Source organism: Tenrec ecaudatus, chromosome 12 (genome assembly GCF_050624435.1).
Source record: "Tenrec ecaudatus isolate mTenEca1 chromosome 12, mTenEca1.hap1, whole genome shotgun sequence".
Lineage (NCBI taxonomy): Eukaryota > Metazoa > Chordata > Mammalia > Afrosoricida > Tenrecidae > Tenrec > Tenrec ecaudatus.
The window spans coordinates 107,146,175-107,153,479 of record NC_134541.1 but is presented as its reverse complement, the minus strand read 5'-3'; the positions used below and the strand labels follow the sequence as shown (position 1 = coordinate 107,153,479).

The following is a 7,305-nucleotide window of genomic DNA, read 5'->3' as shown; positions in this document are numbered from 1 at the left end:
ATGTACATATGCAAATATATTTATATGTGAGGATGGGGAAATATAACTATGTGCATATATTTCTAGATTTAGTATTAAGGTAGCAGATGGACTTTGGGGCTCCACTCAAGTACTCCCTCAGTGCAATACTTTGTTCTATTAAATTAGCATTCCATGATGCTCACCTTCCCGACCCAACCACTGAAGACAAAGCAGGTGCCTAACCAAATGTGGCGAAGAAAGCTCATGGTGCCCGGCTATCAAGATATAGCGTCTGGGGTCTTAAAGGCTTGAAGGTTAACAAGTGGCCATGTAGCTCAGAAGCAACAAAGCCCACATGGAAGAAGCACACTAGCGTGTGTGATCACGAGGTTCTGAAAGGATCAGTTATCAGGCATCATCAGAACAAAAACTCATACTGTGAATGAAGGGTAGGGGGAGTGTGGAATGGAGACCCAAAACCCATTTGTAGGCCACTAGACATCCCCGTACAGAAAGGTCTCAGGGAGGAGATGAGCCAGCCAGGGTGAGATGTAGCAACCATGAAACATACAACTTTCCTCTAGTTCCTAATTGCTTCCTCCCTACACACTATCAAGATCCCAATTCTACCTTACAAATATGACTAGACCAGAGGATGTACACTGGTACAGACAGGAACTGGAAACACAGGGAATTCAGGGTAGATGATCCCTTCAGGACCAGTGGTGTGAGTGGCGATACTGGGAGGGTGGAGAGAGGGTGGGTTGGAAAGGGGAAACTGATTACAAGGATCTATATATAACCTCCTCCCTGGGAGACAGACAACAAAAGTGGGTGAAGGGAGACGTCGGACAGGGCAAGATATGACAAAATAATAACTTATAAAATATCAAGAGTTCATGAGGGAGGAGGGAGTGGTGAGGGAGGGGAAAAAATGAGGAGCTGATTCCAGGGGCTTAAGTGGAAAGCAAATGTTTTGAGAATGATGAGGGCAATGGATGTACAAATGTGCTGTACACAATTGATGTATGTATGGATTGTGATAAGAGTTGTAAGCCCCTAATAAAATGTTTTTTAAAAAAAGATATTGTGGCCAAATAGTTTCGTGACCAGAAGGCAAAGCCGGATGACTGAGCATGTTAACGCAACCTTGGACCTGATTGAGGGCAGCATGACTGTTCGTACAACAGAGCCAGAGACCTAATAAAGCTTTTCGCCAGGAGTGTTTCATTTGAGCAGGCAATAAGAATTCTTCAGGATGATGTTGCATGTGACATCATTAAAATAGGCTCTTTAGTACGAAATAAAGATTTGTAAAAGACAGCGCCTTATTGGCCCCAAAGAATCTACATTGAAGGTTCAGAAAGTAGTCCTGGATACTATGAAGGATATTCATCCAATATACAACATAAAACTTTAATGATTAAATGAGAGTTGGCAAAAGATTCTGAATTAAGATCACAGAGTTGGGAAAGATTTTTGCCACAGTTCAAATATAAAAATGTGAATAAGCACAAGGAACCAAAGGAAAAAACTGTTAAGAAAGAATATACACCATTCCCACCACTACAGCCAGAAAGTCAGATTGACAAAGACTTGGCTAGTGGTGAATACTTTCTGAAGGCAAGTCAGAGGAAACGACAGAGGATGGAAGCCATAAAGGCTAAACAAGCAGAAGCTCTCAGTAAGAGACAAGAAGAAAGCTTTTATTCCACCTAAAGAAAAACCAGTTGTGAAACCTAAGGAAGCTTCTACAGAAACTAAAATCAATGTGGCTGTGTCAAGGAAAAGGTTAAGAAAGCCAAGAATAAGAAACTGGGAGCCCTGACAGCTGAGGAACTTCAACTTAAGATGGAAGCAAAGGGAAAAAAAAAACAAGGAAAAAACATCCAAATGGGAGCCCTTGGACTAGAAGTTATTAAGCTGCCTCCTCTTGTAAAGGATTTTGAGGTGTGCTAGGCATTAGTTGTCTTATCTTTAAGAAGAAATACTTTGATTTTTTTTTTGAGCTTTTGTTTCCTGAAAAGTTCTCTATACATAAATTATTCATGTGGTTTTTGCAAGATTTTGTACTACAAACCAGAATATGTGTCATCTATGTTGGATCTCAGCATAATTTTAGAAGCCATTTTTTAGGTTTCATACAGAATTTTTTAAAAATGAACTATTGTTTAGACATTGAAATTCTCAATAAAATCTGATGACTTGTACCACAGGTTAGAATTAAAAAAAAAAAAATCGCTGTCTCCAAAAGGGCCGGAGGCAGCATCAGTAAAAGGCAAAAGTTAACAGTTACTGGGTTTGGCTTCCAAACGCCTTTGGCCTAGGCCTGGGCAACGCAAAACCAGCCAGTAGCAAGGAACAAACATACACCGGTAGAACACTAAGGCAGCTTGTTTGAAAAACCAGGAGAAAGCTACAGGGAATGGAGGGAAAAAGGGAAACATTTGACCCGGGGACTAGAGCAGGGGCTAACTCCCAGGCTCTAAGCAACCAGCTACCTAGGCACTGCCCCTCCACGTGGTGTTTGGAGCAGTGAACTACCATCCTGGCCAGGGATGCTCTCTTGCCCCGCTGCCAAATTGACGGACACCCAGTGGCACCAGGCTGTCAGGGAACCGAGTCATGTGGTCTGGAAAATGGCGACCACAGCTTGAAGCCTAGCCGAAAGCCAGCACGGGGCCAGTCACCACAGCCAGAGTCCTGCAGAAACCAGCAGGGTTTCCTTTATGCCTGAGCACAAAGCACACCACTGAGACTCGAAAAGGCTTTGGGAATCGCAATCCTCCCAGCCTGCAGGCAACAGCGTTCCAGCCCCTCCCAGAAATCCAGCCTGCGGAAGGCAGGCACAGAAAGGCAGACATAAAATCCCACACATCACTACGAAAAGGCGAAAAGATGACACAAAAGGATGGGGCTGCGGCAATACATTACGAGTATCCCCGGGAGCCGGTTCGGGGAGCCATCGACCTCCACGGTGTTTTGCAGGTAAGAGTTCAGCCTGGCATCCTTTCCAGTTACGCTGAGAGTCCAGGATAGGAGCGCCCGCTTACCGTATATATCCGAGTTACATGGGACCACCATGATGTTAGATCTCTCTGGAGATAGAGATACCTCAGCCCTTGGGCTCCACACTAGAACCAATTCATGCTGAAGCTGGGTTTGTAATCCCAGAAGCTTCAGTTTTATGCAGGCACCCGCAGGACCCCTCACTCCTCCCTAGAAGCTGCTCGGGAAGGCACAAGGTCGGCTCTGGGCTCCTGCTTTTTCAATTATCCCACCTGCAGGCGTGGTAGATGACCCTGATCGACCTCATTGACTGAACTGAATTTCACCTGGCCTAGGTGGGTCAATCCAGGTGGAGCTCCCACCCAGGTGTACCTCACCTTCCTGGCTGGAAACCTGAGCCTCTGAGCATGCGTAATGGATGCCCCAGTCCCTAAGCTAAACTACCTAACAACCAGAATGGATGGCGTGACTTTGTCTCCCGTACTTTGGATGTTATTAGGTTAGACCAGTCCCTGGAAAAGGACAAACTGCGTGGTAAAGGAAAGGGGCGAAGGAAAACCTTCAATAAGATGGATCCATGCAGTGGCTGCCATGCGGCCTCAAACATAAGCACAATGGGGGGATGGGGCCAGACCAGGTAGCGTTTTGTTCTCTTGTACACAGGGTCTCTGAGTCGGAACCAACGCCACTGCACCTAACAAGGACTTAACCAAGCGTGCTGTGCTTTTCCAGGGACTGGTCTCTCCTGATAACATGTGCAAGGTATATGAAATGATGTGTTGCCACCGTCACTTCTAAGGAGCATTCTGGCTGTAGTTCTTCCCAGGTGCACTTCTTTCAAGGACAGAATTGTTTGTTCTTCTGTCAGTCCACAGCTCTGCTCCCAAGAATAACAACAAGCAAGGATGTGGGGGTCTATAGTAGTGAAGGCCCTCTATGAAACTCCACACTTCACTCAGCAGAAAGAAAAGGCTCCAGGTGAAAGAGGAGGGAGGTAAACAGAAAGCGCACGGAAGGTTTTACAAGCTCATACCGCCTTCTAGTTGTAAACCGATGCCAAAGGAAAGCTGTTCTCAGCACCGTGTCCAGTAAGCTTGCTGTGAGGACCATGGTTTCTGAAAATTGCGTTTGCCTGTGAAGGGAGTGAAGGAGACTGACTAGGAGCTAACAACACCCTCCTCAGAGCAAGTGTTCTGCCCCCCGAGTCCTTCTTGAAATGAGTGTTGATACGTAAACTGCCTTGTTGCATTTCAGGGCTGGTGCAGGAAGACTCAGGAGGTGAATAATCATGCAACAAGACACATTTTAGTCATTAGGCAAACCCTCATGTCCCCCCCACCCCCACCACAATGCACTTCAAAAAAAATTTTTTTTTCTGTTTCTCAAAGGGAGTTGGACCCCGGCGTTCTTGGAACCTGGAGACTGTTAGCAATTTTGTCTTGCCTTTTTTGTTTTCCTTCTAAAGAATGGCTATCATTTCTCAAATTGGCAAAACCTTGCTTAAATTGAAATCTCATTTGCGAAGAATAACATTTAGCTGTAAGAGAAGATGCCTGTGGTTTCTCGAGAGCCTTTTGGGTAATACCCAGTGACGGAAGCAAAGAATCAGCTTGTCTTCTTCCACGGGAATGGGTCCCTATGACTGAATTGACACCCAGAGACATCTGGGTCACTTAGTCCACGCCCCTTTAGGGGATTGTAGGTAGTCCTGATGGCATACTGGGTTACTCGTTGGCCCACTAATCGCAAAGTCAGTAGTTCAAAAACACCAGCCACTCTGATAAGGGAGAAAGAAACACCAGGCTTTGTATCCCAATTAAGTTACCATCTCGGAGATCCATAGGAGCAACTCTGCTCTGTCTCAAAGGTTCTATATGAGTAGGAATTGACTCAATGGTATCAGTGAGAGAGTGAGTAAGTTGGAGGCTTGTCCCCAAACTCCTTGGGGAGGAAAGAAATCTTGAGCTAGGTTTTAATTCCCTCTGAACTCTTCAGCCTACCAGGGAGGGTTCCTAACTCCTCTAACTTCTTTCCCCCCAAATTGGAACAATTGCAGCCACTGGCCACCCCCTTTACACCACTGATGTCAGGATACATCACAGAGTGGACCCTCATCTCTTCAGCAATGCTCCCTGAAAGCCGAACTTAATCCTCCATGCTCTCATAAATCCTGTCCACTCAGGACATTCCAGAGGGTCCAGTGGCATGCTACCTACATGCCATGTACAAAGGCATCAGATCGCTGTGACCCACAAAGGATTCATTGGTTGATTTTTTGGGGAAGTGGATCACGAGGACTTTCTTCCAAGTCCATCTTAGCTGGAAGCCTTATTGAAAGCTATTTGGCCTCAGCCCAACACACACACTTCCACTGACGGGTGGGGGCTGCACACCAGGTGTACTGGCTGTTAAATGAGCCCAGATCTCTTGTAAGGAAGGTGAGAATTCTACCGCTGAATGGCCTACCTATGGCCAACTAGTCAATTCTGAGTCAGCAACCCTCTAGGGCCGAGTAGACCTGCTCCCTATGGGTCCCAAGGGCTGTGTGCCCATCTTGGCCACTGGTCACAGGCCGGGGATGGAGCCACTGACGGCCTACCACCAAGGAAATTTATGGAAGGCGAGAAAACAGTTTGTAAGTGGGTCTCAGCCTCCCTTTTGTTGTGAGAAGTCAACAGTGAAGCATGAAATATTTTGTAAACTATCATGAGCTAGGCTAAACTTTTCCTTTCATTGACATCTAGTCAATTCGACTCATAGTAGCTTATAGGACACAGTATAACTGCTCTTGTGGGCTTTCAAGGCTGTAAATCCTTAAGGGATCTGAACGCCTCATTTTTCTTTGGGAAAGCAGCTGGTGGTTTTGAACTGCTGACCTTACAGTGAACCCACTGCACCACCAGGGCTCCTTCAATAGTAATTGAAAAATCATTGTTGGAAGACCTAAGCTTGGATGTTGGTTCACCTGGCTACCTGGGTGATCTTGAGCAAGTCTTCATCTTTCAGAGCTCTTTTTTTTTTGCAGGTGGGCAGGCAGGGGAAAATGTGTAGCAATGGGAATAAACATTGCCTTGCCTACCTCAAAGATTTCAATAATAACAAAAGAGAAACAGAAAGCTCCGTGTAGACTGTAAATGGTTATCAGAAGGCACAGTTAAATGTTTCTGCACTCTCCACAGTCATGAGGTGCTTTGCATTAAAATTTTAAAAAGCTCAAGGTGCGATGTAGCAACTTTCCTCTAGTTCCTAAATACTTCCTTCCCCCCGTCCCCACTATCATGATCCGAATTCTACCTTGCAAGTCTGGCTAGACCGAGGATGTACACTGGTATAGAGAGGAACTGGAAACCCAGGGAATCCAGGGCGGATGATCCCTCCAGGACCAGTGGTGTGAGTGGCGATACTAGGAGGGTAGAGCGAGAATGGGTTGGAAAGAGGGAACAGATTACAAGGATCTACATGTGACCTCCTCCCTGGGGGACAGACAACAGAAAAGTGAGTGAACGGACATATCGGACAGGGCAAGATATGACAAAATAATGGTTTATGAATTATCAAGGGTTCATGAGGGAGGAGGGAGTGGGGAGGGAGGGGGAAAATGAGGAGCTGATGTCAGGGGTTTAAGTGGAGAGCAAATGCTTTGAGAATGAGGGCAATGAATGTGCAAATGCGCTTTACAGAATTGATGTATGTATGGATTGTGATAAGAGTTGTATGAGCCCCCAATAAAATGATTAAAAAACAAAACAAGCCTATTCAAGTCCAATCCCCTGGTACCTGTGACTGTAACTTTATCTGTAGGCTTCGCGAAGGGGAGCTGGTTCAGAAGCACAATCTGCAGAATAAAAGTGGAGAGCCCCAGATGAAGGGATTTTCATTTATTACCTCAGCGCAAGGCCCTCCAAGAGGGAAGGCTCGCCAATGTGATAACTTTGCAGGCTTTGCAACTTCCTCAGTTTCCAGCATTTTCGTTTATCCCTCAAACCATTTCCCCATGGTGATTAACAGTTTAAATCCTCCACCTGGAAAGGTGGAAAAGCACAGACACTGAGCCCTCGGTCCAAGAACTCAAGATTCCTTCCTATTGCTGGGGCTATGACATTTGAAAGTCCTTTGCAAGGCTTAGAGGTCCCCCAAACCAGGCTGTTGTGAGATGCCGCTAAGTCGGCTCTGACTCACAGTGACTCCTGTGAACAACAGACCCAAACCATTTCCTGCCGCCCTCACAGTCCTTAGATTTGAGCCCAGTGTCGCCACATCTCCTTGACGGTCCTCCTCTTTTCTGCTGACCCTACCCTTTACCAAACATGCTGCCCTTTCCCATGGCGTGGTGTC

General features: G+C 46.1%; 1 pseudogene; it reads left to right on the top strand.

Annotated features, from left to right (window-relative positions):
* Positions 1-1,087: 1,087 nt before the first annotated feature.
* Positions 1,088-1,920, top strand: LOC142422786 (KRR1 small subunit processome component homolog pseudogene; annotated as a pseudogene).
* The last annotated feature ends 5,385 nt before the right edge of the window (positions 1,921-7,305 follow it).